Raw genomic sequence first — 21,783 nt, 5'->3', positions numbered from 1 at the left:
CCGCTGGGGTGAGCCAGCAGACAGACTTCTTGGAGGAGGACACAGCAGGGCAAAGCCTTCCAGGAAGGACAGGGAGGAAGGCAAGTATGAAGGCTTGGCAGTGGGAGTGTCAGGATTTCTAGATAGAACAGTCAGACCGGAGTGAATGGACTTGTTTGTGAACCCCAGGAAACGCTGCCGTGTGTGAGAGAGAGCGGTGGAGGCCCCGGATAACTTGTTCCAGGGATCTGAGGATACAGGCTGACGCCACTCCATGGGGCACTGGGCATCCACTAGGATCACTGGAAACGTCATGTGATGGAGAGTGTCATTTCCAGACCTCGAGGGTCGTGCCATCGGTCGTTGGAGACTCTGGGATGGGGACGGCAGGTGCGATGCTCCAGAGGTCTGCTCGGGAAATAACACCCACCAAACCGCTGTCGACAGCAGCTGGGTCTGGCGACTTGTTGGCTTTGTGGTGAGTCTGAGATGAACACCACCCAGGACAGGAGGCTGGGGGTGCCACGGGAGTCCTTCATTCTTCCCAGCTGAAGACATTCTAAACGTGTATTTAAAGAACACCAATCTGCAGGGAGCGCCACATCATCGGCCTCTCCAGGGAGCCCACACGTGTCAATGTCCAAGGTAAGCTCTCAGGAAGGTGCGGGCTTGGCCTCCTATGTACAAGGTCATTGGAACACACTCTCCAGCCAAGGTTCCTTGACTCCAATTCCCACCCTGCAAATCCTGCCCTGGGACCACTCCTAGACTCCCAGAGCTGAAATCTCAAGACAAAGCAGACCCGGGAATTCATGAGCGCCCCAGCCTCTACTCCTCCCTGCCCCCACCATGACCCACCATGCAGGGGCAAGTAACTAGCAGGAACCGCATGCTCAAAAAAATCCACTGTATTGGTCCTCCCCTGCCTGCCTCTCCAGGCTGTTGTGTGAGTCAAGAAGAATTCAAATATTGAGCAATTACTATGCACTATCCACAGGTAGGCAGGATTAGGCCTGTGTTTTATAGATGAGGAGACAGGTACACAGCGAAGGTAGGTAACTTGCTCAACAACACAGAGCAAAGGAGTAATGGAGGCGAGAGTCACCAGGCTTCCCAAAGCTATGCATTTCCCCCTTGGAGGCAGGACAGCACAGACAGGGTCTCCCCGGTGCACAAAAGCCCCTGGCCCACACAGGACCCACACCACCACTGTTATGATTTATCTACTGTCTTTCTTTAGATTCCTTTCTGGAAAGCTTGAATGCTTAGTTGGATGTTAGTTTCCTATTCCTGCTGTAAGAAATGACCACAACTTAGTAGCTTAAAGCAACATGAACTCCTTTTCTTAGAGTTCTGGGGGTCAGAAGGTCCACAATGGGTCTTTAGGAGCTAAAACCAAGGTGTCAGCAGGACGGTTTCCTTCCCAAGATCCTGGGGAGAATCTGTTGCCTTGCCATCTGGAGCATCTAGAGGCCACCTGCATTCTTTGGCTTGTGGCCCCTCCCTTCATCTTCAAAGCACATTACTCCAAACTCTGCTCTGTTCTCACTGTTCCTTCTCTGGCTCTCCTGCCTCCCTCTTATAAGGACCCCTGTGATTACACTGGGCCCATCTGGATGACCTAGAATATTCTTCCCTTATTTTTTTTTTAAAGATTTTATTTATTTGAGAGAGAGAGTAAGAAAGTGAGTGGGGTGAAGGTCAGAAGGAGTGAATCTCACACAGATTCCCCACTGAGCGTGGAGCTTGACACAGGACTCAATCCCATGACCCTGAGATCATGACCTGAGCTGAAACCAACAGTCAGACTCCCAACTGACTGAGCCACCCAAGGGGTCCCATCTTCTCCCTATCTTAAGATCCTTAATCACATCTGCAAAGTCCCTTTCACCATTTAAGGTAACAGTCACAGATTCTGGGGATTCGGATATGGATAACTTTGGGGAGCCACTATTCATCCTAAGTCACATCCAAAGCAATAATGTCTGTAAAGTCATAAGCGTCTGATGTGCGTGTGTGTGTGCTAAGTATTAGCTTAGGGATGTTGTACCACAGACGGAGTGGCTTCAACAACAAAGCTGTACTGTCTCGGTTCTGGAGGCTAGAAGTCCAAGATCAAGGTGTTGGTGGGGCCGTGTCCATGCTTCTCTCCTAGTTCCTGATGGTTTGCCAGCAATGCTTGGTGCTTCTTGGTTTGTGGGAGCATCAGTTCCATCTCCCCCTCCATCCTCACACAGTATCCTCCTATGTGCGTTCCTAGGTCCAAATTTCTTCTTTTTACAAGGACACCAGTCACTGGATCTCGGGGCCCACCCTACCGCAGCATGACCTCATCTTAACTAGTTACATTGGCAACAACCCTATTTCCAAATAAGGCCACATTTGAGGTGCTGGAGACTAGGACTCCGGCCTATGAATTTGGGGGGACACACCAGCCTTCAACCCCTAACACCAACACACACTGAAACAATACATAATCATTGAAAGGTAAAAGCATTTGCTCACACACCGCCCCCAAAATTTCTTCCCAAATTCACAGTGGTACCTATACAACACTCTGGAAAATGTGAATCACAGTAACAAATGGTGCACAGCCAGTCAGATCCGGATTCAAATCGGTTTCCTCATCTGTAAAATGATGACAGTGACAGAGAGCCTGACGCGATGGAGACAAAGTGTGTAAAGCTCTGGGCATAGAGTTGGGCACAGACTGAGGGCCCCAGACACATTAGCTGTTCTTATCACTCTTGTCGTGGCACTAGTCGGGAGGGAAGGGTGCAGCCCCTGAGGTCAGGGAGGCAGCAGGGAGAGCTTGGGGACAGACAGGCCTGGCTCTGAGCATCTCGGGGCCCCCGGGGAGCTGTCCAGCTGGTGTGCGTGGGCTGGGCTTGGGGAGGAGGCCTCTGGCTGTTCCAGGAGCTCATCAGGTGCGTGGGCGCTGCCTGGGACATGTTGGACATTAATGTGTGTGTGTGTTGGGGGGGGGCGGTAGGGCTGAGAGCCCAACACCAGCGGCAGGACATGCACACAGGGAAGAAAGCAAAGATGAACAGGACGGCGCTAGCCCTGGAAGCCTCCTCAGGTCTAGAAGGTGTCCAAACTGGTGGCTACTCTGTCTCCCCCTGGAACTTCCCAGTGGGCTCAGCCCACCCCCCCATCCCCACTCCCCGCTGCCACCAGCCAATGCTGACCCACAGCCTTGTAAGAAAGAACAGTGAATCGGAGTCAAGAGAGGAGGATTCCAGTTCCGGGCTGCTGAGGCTTGTGGGGAACTAGGGCAGTTCAGACGAAATACCTGTCCTGTTCCATAGGTGCTGGGAAGATCCAAAGGGAAGACACACAAGAAAATGCTGCCAAATGCCAAACACGATTATTCCTACTTCACTTCTCGGAGCCTCAGTCTACTCGTCTATGAAATAGGGTCAAGTCTGTTTTTCTCCTCTTCGTGGGCCAAAGCAAAGTTGAACAGGGAAAATACATCTGCAAAGCCCTGTAACACGGCCAGGCCCAGAGGGGACCATCAAAAGCAGTCGCTTCCCTCCATAGTGCTTTCCTGTCATTAATACTCTAGCTAGTGACAGAATGCTTGAGGTCCCAAGTCAGAATTCCAAATCACTCCTTCCTAGCTAGGGGACCTTGACCAAGTCACCTAACCCCCCCCTGGGACCCAATTTTCTCATTTGTAAGGTGGAGGTGGGTAAGAACAGCCAACCCATGGTGGTGTGTGGATTCAATGAGATAACACAGGTGAGCAGGTACTTGGCCCCCTGAAGGTGCCTGATGAATGGGGCCGATGCGCAGGATCACCTTTTCCAGGGTGAAGAGAATCCAACACACCCTTCCTATCTCCGCTTCCTATGGCCCTTTCCCGGAAGCTGCTCAGGGTGATCAATCTGGCTATTCCACCCTGTCAATGGCTGAAAGAAATTGACAGGCTTCACTTAAGGCTCTTGCACTTTGTCCAACAGGAGACCATTCAGGCTCCCCTTGGCCAAGAGGGAAAGGGGTGATGGTAGGGCAGCTGACGCCTGAAAAGCTGGGGGCTGCCAGGGCGGGGTCAGAGGGGTGGGATTCAGTCAGCTCTGAGTCCGGCTTCAGGTGGGTGGGGTAGAGCTTCCCCTGGACTTGAGCCTGAGGCGTGGTTTCCTACTGCGGATCTGGAGCTTACTCCTGGCCCCTCCCAACCCCACAGTGTGTCAGCCTCTGGCTGCTTGTCACCCCCACTTTCCTCTGGTCCCCAGGAAAGTGCAGGGCTGGAGGAGCCCGGTGCCAGGGCCGGGACAGGGAGTACCGTGCAGTGTGAGGGGGCAGGGCTGGAGGGGTCTCCTGAGACTGAGAGGAAGAGCTTGGACTTCCTCCTCCAGGCAACAGGGAGCCTCGGAGGGTGCTGAGCAGAAGCAACCCTGTGGAAGTGGGATTCTAGAAAGATAAATCTGGCCAGTTCATGGGATGGAGCGGTGGTAAAAGAGACATCTGTGTGTGAGACAGACTGCCAAAGAAATCCACCTCCCCACAGAGGATGAGGCCAGCCTAAGATGAGCCTGCCCACACTGGGGTGTGTGTGTATGTGTATGTGTTTTCCTGGCTGAGGTCACCCTGTTCCCTTCTGCAGTGGGGATGGGGCCTCTATCTATCCCTTGGCCTCAGAAGAAACCCTCCTGAAGTTTCTAACCCCTATCCCCACCCCCAAGCTGCCAGACACCCCCCTCCCCCAACACCCACCTCCAGGGACCACGACAAAGTGAGAGGCCCTGAAGAAGGTGAAGAAGAAGAAAGAACATACTCCCACCTTCTGACTTACGTTCTTTCTGGCTGAACCACACACCCAACCCCAGTGTTTTTCAGTTCTTTTTCTGCTCATCTTCCCTCTAAGGGGCTCAGAACTGTGGGCCTCAAAGTGTCCTCCTAGCCACCATGGGATCAAATTCTGGCCAGAGTTGGACAAAGAAAGCATGTTCTTGGCAGAGAAGAAACCAAGGCAGACCTTTGGTGGTCCCAGACCCAGACTACTGTTTAAGGCAGTGAGATTCCAGAGCTGATCCCCAACACACTCCCTTGATACAGTACTCTCTTGGAGAGAAGCCAAGTGTGATGTTTTAATAAAAAATCCAGTGTCCTTCCCTTCCTCCATCACCTTCTCCAAGCTTCTCCTTCCCCCATTTTGTTGGAATACAAATGGGTCAAGGGTACTTCCAGCCCCACCCTCATCCTTCCCCACCCCCATAAAGTCTGCGTGAAAGGAAAAAACAAAAGAGTAAGCTAAAGAAGGCTGGAGTTGCTGGGAAGAGTCCAGTTCTTTCCCAACACCTGCCCTGGTCGATATGGAACCCAGGCTTCCCAACAGCTCACTTCTCCTATGCTCAGAAGCACTGTTGGTCAGCACCAATGTTGGGTGGGTCATCCTAAAACTCAGGAAGGGTGCTGAAAGCTTCTTCAAAGGTGCTTGAAGTCTCAGCGAGACTGTGGACTGTCAGGTGGACCCAACAAAAGACAGGCAGGCCCAAGGAGTCCTGGCCAGGAGCATTCTACACCCGGTGACTTGGTTAGGTCACCCGACCCATACTGCCAATTTCCTCCTCCATTAGAAACTTCACAAACAGCATAAGAGATAGAAACATGTGAAACTTTCTGAGGGTTCTAGTGGAGGTAATGCTAAGTTGCGCCATCTCCAACACTGTTGTGATCTGTTCCCATCCAGTGGTTTTATCTCTGGCTTCTTGACCTTTGTTGGCTCTCTGCCTCCCAGGAACACAAGCCTCTTCATGACCTCTGCACCACTGACCTCTCCAGTCAGATGTCCTATTAACCTCTGTACATCCCCACACACTGCACAGCCTGCTTGCAATCCTCCCTAGACATAAGATGCCAGTCCCCATTCAGGCTATTCTGTGCCTTTGCACAGAATGCCACCCGCCATGTGATCTCTTGCCATCAATATCTCTGAGGCCTTTGCACAGGTTTATCCCTCATTTACTCCCTCCTCTACATTGCTTCTGTAGTTTGGTCATATTTCTAGAACTGTACTTAACCACTATATTGTGATTATTTGTTTATACATATGCCTCCTTTCAAAAGTTGTACATTTCTTGTAAACAACATCTGTGCCTTGATATGCTCAGTTTCCATCATAGCATCTGAATCATAGCTGGGCACACAACTAGACTACATTTCCCAGCCTCCCTTGCTGGGAGGTATAGTCATGTTACTGAATTCTGATCAATGGAATACAAGCAGGGATGATGGACACCTCCTCCAGACAACCCATAATATCTCCCTACAACCCTTCACATTCCCTCTTCCCTCCCCTGCTGACTGGATACAGAGATCCATGGGGGGTGGAGTCCCCACATGGAGGAGTCTGGGTCCCTGAATGACAGCCTACAGCATAGCCCTCCAGTAACCAGTTTAGGTCTAAGATGTGAGCAGGAAAAAATCCTCTATTACAAGTCACTGGAAGTTTGTTACACAGTATTAGCCTGTCTTCCCTGACTAATACAAAGGAATTCAGTAATAGTCTGATGAACCAAACTGAAAGAGGGAAGACTTAATATAAAATGCATCTACCCTGTCCCCTTCCACTGATCCCGTCACGCATCACGTCCCCTACATGATCGAACTATTCCTGAAGCCAAGCCATCAGCCCTCTTCCCGCTACCCTATCCAGCAGATCACACATACAGCGTTTAGAATGCCGTGCACTAAGGAAGGGTGGCCCAACAAGGGTGGGGACTGAGGACTTGCCAGATGACATGTAAAAGTCACCACAAGTGAATGAGCCCCAACTTGAGATCCTGGTTCCACAAGTTTGTAGAAGGCACAAAGCTGAATTGTAGGAAAAGGCCTTCTTCTACCGACACAGGCATCTACAACCCTGACTCATGACCGTTCAAGCTCACGGGAACATTTCCAAGGACGGGAACCCACCACCTCTGAGGCAGCCCACACCAACCACCCTTGGCAGCTTCTGGAGTGTGCTGGAACGGCATTTCTCTTACAGAGCCCCATTTCACCAGGCCAAATTCCCATGCGGCCACTAAGCCTGAGACCAAATGGGAGAAAGATCACATTCGGACAGAAGGAAGAAAAATAAAGAGAAGGACTTCAAATGTATCCTTCCAACACCCTCCACCCTCACGACTCAAGGTGTGATCTAAGACTAGATGATCTAAGACTAAGATGATCTAAGACTCTGGTGAGACTATCCTCACCAGAGAGCTTGGTGGAAATGCAGAATCTCAGGCCCCGGGCAGACCTACTGAATCACAATCTGCATTTTAACCACATCTGAGTAGTTTGTGTGCACGTTAGAATCAGAAAGCCCTCACTTCTTTGTCATAAGGATCCCAGCTAATCTTTAGCAGTTTTCCCACAGCAAGTCCAGCCTATCCACAAAGATGGACATGCAGGAGGAGGAATGGGAGCCAAACTGTAGAACTTGCCTTTCAAGGGGAGGGCAGGTCTGGCACCCCGTTCCCTACACTCAGCACCAGCTCGCCGTGCATTCATGTATTTCTTCAACACCAATTTCCTGAGCACTATGTGCTGAAAACAATAAAATGTGACAATGTGACAGGGCTGGCAGGCTCTCTGAGGAAGTGGTCAAGGAAGGCCTTTCTAGGAGCGGTCATGTGAGTTGAGGCTGGAGTGCCCAGGAGTCAGCTGCTTGAGAATCTGGGGGAAGAGTTTCCAGGCAGAGGGAACAGCAATGACAAAGGCCCTGCGGCAGCATTATGCTTGGTGTCCCAGGAACAAGTGGGTGAGCAGTGAATTAGAGCCAGCAAAGGAGGGCACAGGGGACTAATCTGGAAGGGTGTGCGGGGGCCCACCACCCAGGGCCTGGGGGCAGGGTAAGAAGTTGGGAGGTCGTTCCCAAAAGAAAGGGAGACTTCCAGAAGGTTCTAAATGGGGTGTGATGTAATCTCATTTATGTTTTTAAAGGATCACTCTGCTTGGTGGGAGGACAGGAGTGAGAGGAGGGGGACCCCTGAGGAGGCTAGCTCAGTTGTCCAGGTATCCTGGGCAGAGATGACAGGACTGGACCAGAGTGGGGACACAGCAGACAGAGAGGAAGGGGAGCAGAGCACTGCTGCACTTTGAGGGAGGTCATACGGGACATACGGACTTGCTGTTGGGTTGGCTATGGGACATGACTGGCCGGGTCTGGGGCGATCCCCACTGGGTTGGAATCCCTTTGGCCCTTCAGGCACTCGGAATAGCTGAGCCAGGCCGTCCAAGTACCGTGACCCAGACTCACAGCCTCAGGCGCTGACACTGCAGCCTCTGTCCTGAGAACTTCCTCCCTGGTCACCGAGGTTGGCCATTCGGCCCATAGGAGACTTTCCGTGGCACTTCTCCTTAGGCCAAAGGCTTCCTGGTGTCCCTTCACATTTCCGGAAAGAGAGGACAAGGTGGAGCGCAGATGGAAAAGGAAAAATCCCCAAAGCAAAAATGATAACTCAGGCAGAGCTGCCGGGGGAGCCTGGTAAAGCAGCCCACTCAGCGAGGCAAGCCACCAGGGCTGGGCTTGGGCTTCCCTAGCTCCATGCTCGGCTCTGTTTTGCCAGGCTTCCCTGCGGGGAGAGCTCCACTCCGGCCAGGGAACCAGGAAATGCGAGAGGAAAATGTCCCCATGGGGCGCTGGGTCCTCCAGACCACCCTGGTGCCCAGCTGTCGGCTGCTTGTCCAGGTGCCAGCCCTGCTGCTGACGCAGGTAGTGCCTTCCTCCCGGAGACCTTGACGTGGGGGTCACCTGCCTAGCACGGGTGCAGGAGGCAGGGGAAGAGCAGGGAGGGAAGGGGCTGGCTGCTTGAGGGCAGCCAGGTGCCTGTGTGCGGGCTACCTCCCTCAGCGGCTCTCCCTCCACACACGCAGGACTCTCCCTGACCTTCACATGGGCCCAGGGCCATCCTGCCTCCACACCTTTGCTCACACCGATTTCCCTGCCCCCTTCTCAGGCTACCAAAAGCCCGGACCCTGGACCCAAGGCAGGAGGAAGGGAATCCAGCATTCGCCGGACGCCTCCTCTATCTGCATCACTGTCTGTCTTTCTTTCAGAAAGTATCTGAGCACAATTATCCCTCCACGTGAAAAAAGTGTCGGGCAATCGTGGCAACACCTGAATGGTCGCCAAATCTGGGAAGTAGAGCCACTGAGATGTTATATTGTTTTCTGTAGGATTAAACCATTTCATAACTAGAAACAGAAACGCCGGAACAGAGAAGCTGACTGGCTGCAATGCAGAGAAGCTGCTGGAAGGGCCAGACGGCAGCGCGGGAAGTCCTGGTAAGAACGCCGTGCGTACAGGTGAGGCATCAGGAGGGCTTGGCTGGGGGGCTGAGTCGGTCCAGGGGGAAAGGAGGGGCGGGGGCGGGAGGTGGGAGAGGGGTGTGGGGGGAGAATGCAGGGAGGGGTCTAGATAGGAGCTGGGGTTTATATGTGCCGAGGGGCAAGCAGATGTGGGGCTTCTCAGTAGACAAGCCGCCGATGGGCTGGCTCACAGCCAGTCCCATCCTGAACCCAGTGACTTGCCCATGACATGCTTACCCCCTACCCATCCCTAGGTGATGACAGAGACTTGGAGCACAGGACAGCCCCTCACTGAGAGAACAAGTCCAAGGGAGAGCAGAGCCCTGCCTGAGCCTATGCCAGTGGTCCACCTCCCCAGATCACCAACAGCTGGTCAAGTAGTCGGGGACCAGCCTGACCCTACAAGAGCAGCTCCCTATCTTGCCTGGCTATGTCTAGCAGGGATAGCACTGGGGCAGGTGGCCTTAGAGGAACAGCTAGCATGAGGCAGGGGTGGGGATTAGGTGATGGAATACACAGCTGAGACCCAGGAGACCCTCTGTCCAGCCAGAGAAGGGAAAGAGCCAGCCCAAGGTTCCTGCCTGCCATGTCTCCAGCCACTCTCTAGGGCAGCCCAGGTGAGGGCTGAGAACACTGCCAGCCCAGGGAAGGGAGACCGCAGTCATGTCTCTTCTAGGAAGGGGAAGAGCCAAAGGCTGGCCATCAGGGATGCCCTTTGGAGACAGAGCATCCTCCCACCAGGGTGCCCAGACTGTCACCTGATACCAAAAGGAATGCCTTTGAAAAGGTTAATTTATGAGGCCGATGCCACATACTCCCCCGAGAAGGAGGAGGGCAGCCTCCCTCCCCCAACCAGCTTTTACCTTCAAGGTTGCAGACCTGTGAAGCCCCTGACCCCAGCCCTGTCCTTCTCTCAGAATCCTGCTCAGGATGTGACAGCACGTGGAGGGGGAGATAGGAACAAGAGAGACCCCGACTGACAAAGACATACCACAGCAAGAGAAAATGCCTCCAGAAAAGTCTTGGGAAAGGCTCCAGAGACCAACAGAGTCATGCCAGGAGACAGGCTCAGACTCAGAGACCCCTGGAGAGATAGAGATAAACAGAGAAACTGGAAAAAGAGCGAGGTGGAGAGAGAACACCACAGGAAGAACCCAAGACTCGGAAGCAGAGAACAGACCAGGAGCCTATGCAGGGAAACTGAAAATTCTCTCTGCCCAGCCTAAAGCCTTCCTCCCCAGCCTGGGCGGAGGGTCAGGGTAGCAGCCCCTCCAGCGGGCCACCGAAGCCTTCCTGGCATGGGTAGGCATGGACCCGTCTCCTCTCCAAGGTGTCAGGGCCTCCCAGGTGGGCTCCGCAGTGCTCTGGCCCACATAGGGGCCACATCAAAGTTACAAGTGGCAATGGACGAAAGGGGTTCAGCAGGCAGATTCCAGAGCCACACTGCGCAGTCTGAATCCTGAACCCCTCAATTGCAGGGAGGGCAGTTCTGCAGCTGTACCCTTCTCCACCTTGGGTCTCAACTACATAGCCAAGAAAGCCAGGCGTTCCAGAGTAGCTCGAAGTGTCCCAACTGCACCAAAAAATACATACACTGATGGACAGAATCTCACTGTTGAGTCCTCCTACATTTGGTACATCTCTTGGCCTGTCTCCCCTGTCTTGGTCCCTGTCCCACTGTACTGTAGGACAGAATTAGGAACAGGCATGGCCCAGCACCCCAAGGGACACACACAGGGCTTCCCTCCACCTTCGCACTGGGGGTTCCTCCTCCCAAGGTTCCAAGGCAGAGAGTGGAGCGCATCTCCTTGAGGAGCCAGGCGGGCTGGCCTGCACCAGAGATGCCCTCACCAGCCAGCACTGTCTCAGTGGGAAGAACGATCGCTTGGCACATGCCAGAACCAGGCTCTCTGAAAGCTTCTTAACTCCAGCTCAGGAAGCAGCCTCCTGCTTCCTATTTGGGGTTTTTTTTTTTTTTCTTTCCTTAAGGGGCATCTGAATGTGGTCCATAAAGCCCTAGGGACACCCCTGTGACCTCCCATTCCTAGCCTCTGCCCAATCTGCTGCCAGCACCAAGCTCAGATTTGGGTGTGGCCAAACCAGCCACTGTGTTCTACTGGGCACCAGATACATGTAGACAGAACCTAACCCCGGTCGGCATTTGGGGTCATTGGCTGGCCAGTCCTGCAGCATTCACGGATCACAGCTTCGGGTGCCCAAGACCCTTTCATGGCTGGGAAAATGTTCCCCTGGTTCACGCTGGACAGACACGGTGTCCAAAGCGCCCCTGCCCTCCTCTGGAATAACCACTATCCTGATGATTTTCTGTAGCTGCTCCAGGTTTATGCGTGAAGGCCTCTTGGGTCTTATCTCCTGGAAATCTCACAACAGCTCTGAAGCTGCTTCTATCCTGAGAACTATCCCACCGCTGAGAAGGTGAGTCTTGGAGGCCAGGTAACTGTTCAGGATCACCTGGCTGGTAAGAGCTGGGGTCCACGCACACACCTTCATCAATCTGATAACAAAGCCAGAACTTTCCTTCACCGTGAGAAACTGCCCCATTTGGAGAACCAGGAATCTGGCATCAATAATCCCACAAGCAGGGGTGCCTGGGCGGCTCAGTGGGTTAAAGCCTCTGCCTTCGGCTCAGGTCATGATCCCAGGGTCCTGAGATCGAGCCCCGCATTGGACTCTCTGCTCAGCAGTGAGCCTGCTTTCCCCCACTCTCTCTGCCTGCCTCTCTGTCTACTTGTCATCTCTGTCTGTCAAATAAATTAATAAAATCTTTAAAAAAAGAAAAAAAAAAGAATCCCACAAGCTCTTCTGGAGACCCCAGTGTTACCCAGCTGTGGAGGTTTCTGAGGAATCTAAAACCCTTCTTCCTTAGCTCCAGCTAAATCGAGGATAAGAAGGAAACAGCGTCAATCCTCTGACAACTCTTACAATGGCCTGGTCTGAGCGGACATCCTTGAGATGCAAGAATCACAGCCCCTAAATTTAGTCACTTGGGGGCTGAGGTCCAGCCAGGCTGACGGGGAGCTGATGAGGGGGGTCCCCGCAGCTAGCATCTCTGGGTCCCCCTGCTGGTGGCAGTTCACCTGCTGGGGAGGTGGGCGGAGGGGTGCAGAACAAACTGGCTTCCCTCAAGCCCATAGCCCAGGCTCCCACCACTCACTCCAGCTCCCCCACACACCTAACTCCACACAAGGCAAAAGCAAAATCAACTGTTGCTATAGGGTGAGGGGGTGTAACGATGCCAAGACCTCCAGACTCAGATCCAGGAGCTGCCTTGACAAGCCAGCCAGGGGGGGCCCCAGCGAGCAGGCCCGACGGCTAAGCTCTACACTTTGGCTTGCTCACTCATGCTGTGCCTTCTGCCCTGCCCTGACTCGTCCACCAGCTGGTGGCTCTGGCTAAGGCCAAGGCCATGGGCCAGGCTTTTCTGCCCAAGACGACCCTGACTTTTCCCCAAGGGGTTCCCAGCACCAAGCCCAGTGCCAGGAACGGCCCCAGCACCCCTCCAAAGGTGCCAGGATGGGCTTGAAATTCTCTCCCGAGAGAAGGGAGTGACTTGGCCCCAGCTGAAGACTTCAGGGAGTGTGCGCACACACATGCGCATGCACACACACACACACACACACACACACACCTCACACAACACTCACCTGACCGCCACCAAAGATCCTCCTTCCCTTCATTCTCCAGGATGAAGGGGCACACTGTCCCCCATCCACTTGCCAGCCAACTTTCCTGCTGCTTATCCAGAAGGGTAGTTGGGGGACCTGGTTGGGGCAGAGCTAAGTTTTCCAGGTCAGACCTCCGGGCCTGAGGCCAGAGGAGGGAGGTGACAGGTGGCAACCGCACTCTGGGGCCTCCCTGAGCTACCACCCAAACACACCCTGACATGACACCTGATGCTGGGAAAACAGGGCGCACAGCCCCAAGCAGTCATGCAGGCATGTGGCCTGACTCAGACGCCGCCTCAGGAGGAGCTGGGGTTTATCATCAGAGAGAGGTGGGCGGAGGTGGGCAGGACATGGGGGCTGAGCTCCAGGAAGGAGCCGATCCTGTGAAGGACCGGCATCCAACCTTTTGGGAGCTTCGGGGGAAGTCTTCTGCTCTTGGCAGGGGCATCTTCTCCGGGGGAGGGGGCATGCCTCCTCTCCCACCAGCTTTCTTGGTGATGCAATGGGGCATTCCTGCCCTCCCCACCAAAAACCAAAGGAGGCCTTCTGGAAGGGAGGCCAGAATCCTAGACTCGTGAGAGCTAGAGGCTAGGGTGCCTGAGTTCTAGTCCTACTGTCACTTCATGGCCTTGTAATTTGGGCAGGTCCCTTTCCCCTCCTGGAGCCTCACTTCCTCATCTGTCAAATAAAGGAAAAGGGCTACATGGGAGGGTAGCCAAGAATTTTCACTCAAGGTGCTTTTACCAATTGACAGGTAGTCTCTCCCTGAAGGTATCTGATTTTATTTTTTTAAGGTTTTTGTTTTGTTTTTTTAGATTTTATTGATTTATTTGTCAGAGAGAGTAGAGAGTGCACACAAGCAGGGGGAGCAGCAGGCAGAGGGAGAAGCAGGATCCCCACTGAGTAGGGAGTCCAATGCGGGACTCAATCCCAGTACCCCTGGGATCATGACCAGAGCTGAAGGCAGATGCTTAACAGACTGAACCACCCAGGTGTGCCTAATGATGTTTTCTTTAGAAGGATTCTGGGACCATGTCTGGGCTCATGATCGATGAGTGATGTCTGCCATGGGTATAGGACAGGAACATGCCAGGATCAATTAATGATGTCTGCTGTGGGCATGAGGCTGGAAAGTGGCCACGTGAGCAACTGAGAGGTATCATCCTAGTAGGTGATCTCTAAGGGCCTTCTGGTTATAAAACTCACAATTCCACCTTTCATTCCCCAGCAGACCTGGTTAACACTGGTTGGCAAGCACACACCTCTCGTATTGTGATATTTGCACACAGCTGATTTCTCTCCTGGCAAGAGGCATTTTCATCAGCCCTGCAGGACAGTTACTGGGGGAGCAGGCAGCCTCCTGAACTCTCTCCATCCATCCGTACTCACAAGACTTCACCCAGAAAGTTACAGACAAGGAAGCAATGCCAAGATTTAATATCCAGAGGACATTTCAGCTTTTCTTATAATTGCCCGCATGTCTATAAAGGAGCTTCCCCACCGTGTGAAAATCCCACCCTGGCACAGGGAGGAGATGAACCCTCAGCAATGGGCAGAATAGCTCCTGGCTTCGTGGTGCAGTCACAAGTGAAGGTCTCATCTAAGAGGGCCTGTGCCCTTGAGCTCCCTGGGAGGCATGTGCCTGGGTCACCTACAGACCATGTGCTAAGAACATCGGCAGCGTGGTGAATATCCCGCAAGTCTGGGCTGCTGAGTCAGAGAAGCTCCTCTCCTCTCTTTGTATCTTTAGGCTCTGCTTGGCAGGAAAGTTCTCCTGATGGCAGGCTCCACCAGAGACCACGCTCCGCCTCTTATTTCCCTTTGTAAACAAATGTGTGAGGCTGTCCCCCTCTGTATTCTGTCCCAAGTCCACCACCTTTCCTCTTCCACCTTTCTCCTTCAATTCTGGACCCGCAAGGCCCCTGTGTATAGGGTTATTCCTAAAACCACAGGGTTGGGGAAACTGCACGAGAAGGGGTTACTAGCAGGGTACAAGGGAACCCCAGGATTTCATCCTGAGCTGGCCTCAATGTAACATTTCACCAGGCCCTCCCTTTCTTTCCTGGGGAACAGATACCCTCAGCACCCTCCACCCCCACGCACACCAATAGCAGAGCTTGGCAGAGGAGAAATCAGGAGCAAGAGAGAGAGGAAGCTGGAGTTCACCCTCAGGCCACAGGGGCAAGATGAAAGACAGTAGTTAAAGAAGGAGCCAGCTGGTGGGTAGGGGGGAGGGAAGCCAGCCGTGGAATTCCCAAGAGCCTCTGGACTCCCTACAGGGCTCCCCTGGAATCCCCCCTGTGCTCCATCAGGAATCTGAAAAACACCTCCTTCTAAGAGCAAGGAAAAAGAGCAACCAACAATTACTTGTTTTCCCAACAGTGTTGCTGGGAGGACTGTGCTTTGGTCATGTTGGTCATCACTCTTTGGAGGTGGAGAGCTCTATCTAGGAAACTCTTAGCATGGCCACCTGCACCTCCTGCCTGGAGGCTTGAGGAGCTACGGGATGAAGGTGAAGGCTGCATCCATGGGGGAAGGAAGAAAGCTCCACCTGCAGATGGAGTGGGCATCTCCAGCTCTTTCCCTCACAGTTATGTTTCTGCAAGCCTACCCACTGAGTGGTCAGCTTCCCTATCCAGAGTCTCCATGTTGGTCACGACTCTGTGGGCTTTCTATACGTGACTAATTGCATTCTTCGTATCCCCCCAGGAGGTGGGTATTTTCATTAACCCCATTATACAGACGAGAAAACCAAGGTACAGAGAGGTTAAAGAACTCACCAAAGGTGATACACAGTTAGTAAGGGCTGGAGCTAATCTTGGATCCCCATCGCCCTGGCTGTGGAGTCACTGCTCTTAGCCCCCTCACTCACAACCATGCAGCTTAGTGTGTTTCATCGTGACACAAGGCCCACCCCCCAGGTGCTTCTTGCCCCAGGGAACACACATTCGTAGGTTTTGAGCAATATCTGAAAACAAGAGTCCAGTTTGACAAGGTAATTTGGACAAATCCCTGGGGTTAGTTGTAATGGGTTCTAACCAGTCACATTCCATAGGACTGATTGAGAGTGATGGCTCAGGAAGTATGCGGTAATGTGATTTTAACAATTATTGTCATTTTCTTTCTTTGGTTAGATATGCTCTTCATGATGATTTTTTTTTTTTAAACCAGTATGTCTTCTGTCCCATTATACTATAACGACCGGGAAAGATATATTAAATGTAGACCTCCTACTTTTCCCACCTCTTCCCATAAGTATCTTTTTAATTATTAAATATTGACATTGTAAATAATATATGAGCATATTCTCCTGTTTTAAAAAAGTAAAACATTACAAATAAAGTTAAGTTTCCCCTTTGATCAAGATCCTCTTCTCACTGATGTCCCTCACCTTCTTCCAGAGATAACTTTATGACCACATGGAAATGCATCCTTCCAGATACTTAAAAAATATTTATATACTTATGCTGCACATGTCCTTGTAGCAAATATGTCTTACTGTTGTTTTTGCATAAACACTACGTCATTTGAAATCTGCAGTGATCATTCATTAACATTTCTTGGAGATCCATCCATGGAACGGAGATTAATCTCATCTGTTTTGACCGTTGAACAAAATGCAGTGAGAATACCACCACTTACTTAGCGACCCTCTGTGGATGGTCACGGGGTTTCCCACTGTCACCATGGCAAACAAGGTGAGGTTCTCCATGCCTTGCTGGGACTGTGGACTGACCTTAGTCAAAGCCAACGTTCTCCTCTGCCCAGGGCATGTGAGCAATCACAGTGACCTACCGCAGCTCACCACACTTCGGGAGCTGGCCCTGCCATGCCAGGTGCTGTGACTCTCTACTGTCCTTGGAACGAAACTATTCTTAGAATTTGGCAAGTTCCCTCCCCAGGTTTTGGCCCGACCCCTTGCCTTTACTCTAGGGTCAATGACTTCAAACAACACAGAGCTTGCCTTGATGATGAAAAGACAGAGCCTGCAGGACAGAAACTTCTCGCCTCTCCTGTTCTGCTCTCAGGTTGGTCCTTGGCACACATCAGAACAACCCCCCCGCCATTTGACCACAGCTGTGGTGTGCTTTGAACATCAAACCAAATGAGAGCAAATCTATGAACTACACTAAACGAAGCTGAATGAAACAAAAACTAAACCAAATTCTAAATTTAATAAGTAGAAAGATGAACACAGATGTTAACCTGCTAAAGTGATGGGCCCAGAATAAGATTCTTCTTCTCCTAAAAACACAGTGATCTTAAAAACACAATCAACACACTCCAAATGGCTTCAGAAAGTGCCCCTCCAACACACACACCCATCCCAAGGCCAGGAATGAATGATTTGGAGGGGGCAGTCTTGTTCTTCCATATTGGCCTGGTTATTCGACAGCTAGAAAGTGAGTGTGACCTCGGGTGGGGTAGGTAAGTGGAAAGTCTAGAGAGATGAATAAGAAAGAGAGATGAAAGCTCTTCACAACAAGTTAAATCCTTCAGAGCACATGAGCGGTCCTGAACAACGTCCTCAAATCCATCTTGCAAGCAGTGTGGGGGATGCCTGAGGGCCTCTCCTGGCACTCGTCAAATATTGACGCTCTGCACTCACTGGCCGGAGTTCAGAGCCAGGGACCAGCGGCAGCACGGAGCCAGTGTTTGCCGAGCGATTACCGCAGCCCAGCGCCTTGGAGGTCAGATTGTGAAACAGCCTTCGGTGGAGCCGGGCCTTCAGAGAGCCTTCCGGTCCTGCCCCAGTGGGGGGGCTACTTAACAGGGAAGGAGTTGTGCAAGGACATTTCCAGAGGCTGGAAAGGTGGTCCAGTGCCAGGGAGAAGGTGACTTAAGAGCATCTGCGGCCCTTTACCGTCCTCCTTCTCCCCTTAACTGTACCTCCAAGTAATCCAAGCCCTTTAGGGCCACACGGGCCTCACCGGCAGGGCTTGTCCCAGATAGTTCCCTCTGGACATGTCCCTTTTCCTGATCAGATAGGCGGAGTGGTGGATTATTTTTAGAAGACATCAATTTCCACTTGGAGACCGAGAGCCTCTCTTCTCCCTATTCCCAACTTAACACCCGAAATGCCCTCAGAAGCCCTCCCTGGCACTGACCTGGTTTCCAGAAGTGTTTGGAATAGCTGTTGAATTGAATTGCTCTACTGATGGGGCAGACCGCCATGGAACGGTCTCCTTCCTCCTGCTGGGGCCCTAAAGATTTGCAAGGGCAACGGGGGAGGGTCTAGGAGGGTAGCAGGGCCGTCAGGGTGGGCATAAAGCCAGATCAAGCCTGATATGTGTCCCCCAAGATGGTCTACAGCGGCACAATCATAATACAAACATTCTATACCTGTCAGTATGGAGCCCTGGGCCACTGTGGCTACCGCATACTTACAGACAGCAAGTACGGCCAAGAGAGCCGATTCATTTCATTCTTACAAAGGAATTTAACTTAATTTAATTTAATCTTTCAAATTTTTAATTAAATTAAATGGAAATGTAAATAGGCCCATGTGGCTAGTGACTAACACAGTGAATGCACAGGTGTGAAGCCTCCATGCGTCCCAATGGGCAGGGAGGGGGGCCGTGCATGGGCAAGAGAAGGTTTGGGGCAGAGTACAGGGTCTTATTATCCCCATGCCCTTGGAAGGATTTCAGGAGGGTATGAATGACTAAAAAGGTTAGAAAATTATATATGTATACTCATGCCTTTATCTGAGGAGAGAGTCTTTTGCTTTCATTAGAAGCACAAAAGAAGCCCTGATCTCAAAAATGAAAGACAGTAACTCCTTGATCTGTCAGATGCTGCTCACTTCTCCAGGGAAGCCTGCTTGGATCCCCGAATATAGGGTTTTTCAGCTGTACATCTACAGTACTTTTCTTTGTAGCATTTGAAATGTATAAAATTGTACGTACATCATTTTTAAGAAGATTTTATTTATTTGTCAGAGAGAGAGAGAGAGAGAGAGCACATACGCAGGGGTGGGACAGAGGGAGAGGGAGAAGCAGGCTCTGCCTTGAGCAAGGACTTGATGCAGGACTCGATCCCAGGACCCTGGGATCATGACCTGAGCTGAAGGCAGACACCTAACCAACTGAGCCACCCAGGTACCATAGATAGTTAGATAGATAGATATAAGATATGGATATAGACATAGACATAAAATTTTTTTAACTAAAACTCATCTTATTTCACTAAGGGGTAAGTCCCATAAATTAAGCAGTAACCAGATCTGCTTTTGCTCATCAATAAATCCCCAGAGACTGACATAGCGCATAGAGGATAGACACTTAGATTAGATAGACTGAGGGTGGGTGGGTGGGCGGATGGACGGACAGATCGATGATGACTGATGGATAGAAGGAAGCAGGCATGCAAGCATAAATGAATAAACAAATTAACAAACAAATTAGGGATATCCTTTACCCCAATAACTGTAATTCTCAAAAGGCAACCAAAGCCCTCCAAACTGACATGGGGGTATGGGACTGTACCACTCCAGGCTGCTGTCCCAATCAGAATCGTACAGGCATCCTTCTTGTTCTCCTATCCTAAGAGGAATGCTCTTTCCTTCCTCTCCACCCATAGCACGTTGCCTGGTGATCTATCTAATCTCCAGTGTACTTCATTGCATAAAAGTCTACTTTCCCCACCAGACTTCTAGAAGGAAGGGACCTTGTCCTCCTCAACTAGTATCCTCAGGCCGTCCCACTTCTTGTCCTGCAGAAGCATGAATGTGTTGGAGGCCAGTGCCCTCTGACCCTGGGCCAGCCTGGCTCACCGGTCTTTATACAACCACCCTCACGACTCACAGCCAGGGGAAGGTGGCCAGACTGAGCCAAATGGAAATATAGGACACACCATAAAATGTGAATTTCAGATAAACAACGAGTCACATTTTTAGCCTAAGTACTTCCCATTTGGGAACACAATATTTGGGACACACTTATAGTAAAAAATCACCACCATCATTAGTAATCTGAAATTCATTGGACATCTCCTATGTTATCTGGTGACCCTACTCCAGGGCCTCAAAGGGAGCAGGTAGCCAGTAAGTAAGGAGTGTGGGTGGCATGGGGGAGGAGGGAAATAAGGAGATAAATGACCAGCTCTGTAAAGTCCCAAGGCTTCTGATAAGTGTAGAATGTGCTACCAGCTTATCTGCAGGTTCTCTTCCCCAACACCATGAATGAACTAGCCCCCCATGCTTCACCAGACAACTCATTCATGCCACAGGTCACATCAAAGGTACACTATCTCTCCTTCAAGCACCAGTCCTTCCGCTCCCGCCTCCCCCAACCTGCCACCCACTCAGGGCCGGCTGTGCGTGCATGAGACTGTCTGTTCCCAAGGATCTTGCATAGATCTGCTCATGTAAACCTCACGACAACCCTCCTGGGTGGGCACTAATCAAATCTTCATTCCACAGATGGGAAAAACAGAACCTAGAGAAGTCAAGGCCTGTTTCCAGAGTTATACAGTGTGACAGAGCCAGTAACCAGTCTTAGGCAGTGTGTCCTCAGTGCCTAAGCTCTATGCTGCTTTCTCGCACAGCCACTCAACAAGGCCACTTGCGAGGGCACCAGGGACCAGAGGCAGAGCAAGAAATGTCACTCGTTCTTCCTCTATAGGAGCCGCCATATTAAAGTCAGTGACCCTGATAAACAAGAAAGGCTTTCCAAAGTGAACACCACCGAAAGTCCTCATGTCATGAGTTCTGTAAAATGGACTCACAAAGATGCTACACTTGGCTCAAAGGTGAAATTCCAAAGAACCATCCCAACCCCTTTCCAAACTGCCTCTACAGGTGGCGATGACCCATGCAGACAGGCCTGGCCATACTAATGGTGAGAACCAGCACATCGCACAGATGCTCCATGCTGTGTGTCCCAACACACAGGAAATAAGCCCTCTAGGCAAGGAAAACGTTGGGGGGAGCAGCATTCCTTTTTCATGAGGTTCTGTAACTAGGGAGGGGGTGAGGGAACAGAACAGAAGAGGGGGAAGAAAAGCTCTGATTTGAGAGTTTCCGCTGGCTCGCAGACCCTCTCTGGCTCATCAATGAGTCCTTTCAGGGTTCCCTCTCCCCAACTAACTTATCATTTCCTGTCCAGCACACTATACCCATTGATGGGGTATCAGCAAATCCTACCAGTTTATACCAGAAGGACCCAAGGAGATCAGACAGGAATGGGGGAGGTGAGGAGAGGAAGAGGCAGAAGGTGAGGAGTGGCTTCCACCCGTATTGTTGGACTAAGACAGGATTTACTGGAAGACAGGAAGCTGGCTCACCTTCGGCTCATCTCATAAGTAGAGTGATAAGGACAACGGAATAAAGTCAGGTACTTGGGGGAAAACACACAGACCTGGCCTCTCCAAGATGACTCACTACCAAAAGCCTGCAAATGAAGGAGTGGACCTTGGTTGCGAGGACCAGGGGTGTGTTTCTCTTCTTTGGGTTTTCATTGGCTTACACCAGACTTACAGCCCTAAGGAATAATCTAGAACCTCTCAGTTTTCCCTTCCTGGTATAGGAAGTGTTTCTGTCCAAGCACGGTGATTCTGCCTTGATGGGTGCCTAGGCCCCTGCTGTCACCTCTGTGACCCTCTAACCTGGGCCACACTGATTGGTCCAGAGAGGGCACCTGACTCAAATCAGGCCAATCCAAGTCTTCCCTGGGATTCTTCAACTTGAAACTAGGAGAGTCAATCTCTCTGGTGTTGGGAACGAATAGATATGAAATTCAGGAGCTGCTGACAGTTGAGTTCCTCAGGAACCTGAGGAGAGGGCCCAGAGAGAAGCAGAGAACAGACTCAG

General features: G+C 51.5%; 1 protein-coding gene across 3 annotated transcripts in view; it reads right to left on the bottom strand.

Moving 5' to 3' along the window:
• The window catches only part of SH3PXD2A (SH3 and PX domains 2A), a 230,145-nt gene that overhangs the window by 154,574 nt on the left and 53,788 nt on the right, over positions 1-21,783 (bottom strand). The window lies entirely within an intron of this gene.

Source organism: Mustela lutreola, chromosome 4 (assembly GCF_030435805.1).
Source record: "Mustela lutreola isolate mMusLut2 chromosome 4, mMusLut2.pri, whole genome shotgun sequence".
NCBI lineage: Eukaryota > Metazoa > Chordata > Mammalia > Carnivora > Mustelidae > Mustela > Mustela lutreola.
Note: the sequence above shows the minus strand (reverse complement) of the source record. Positions and strands in the feature narration are given on the sequence as shown.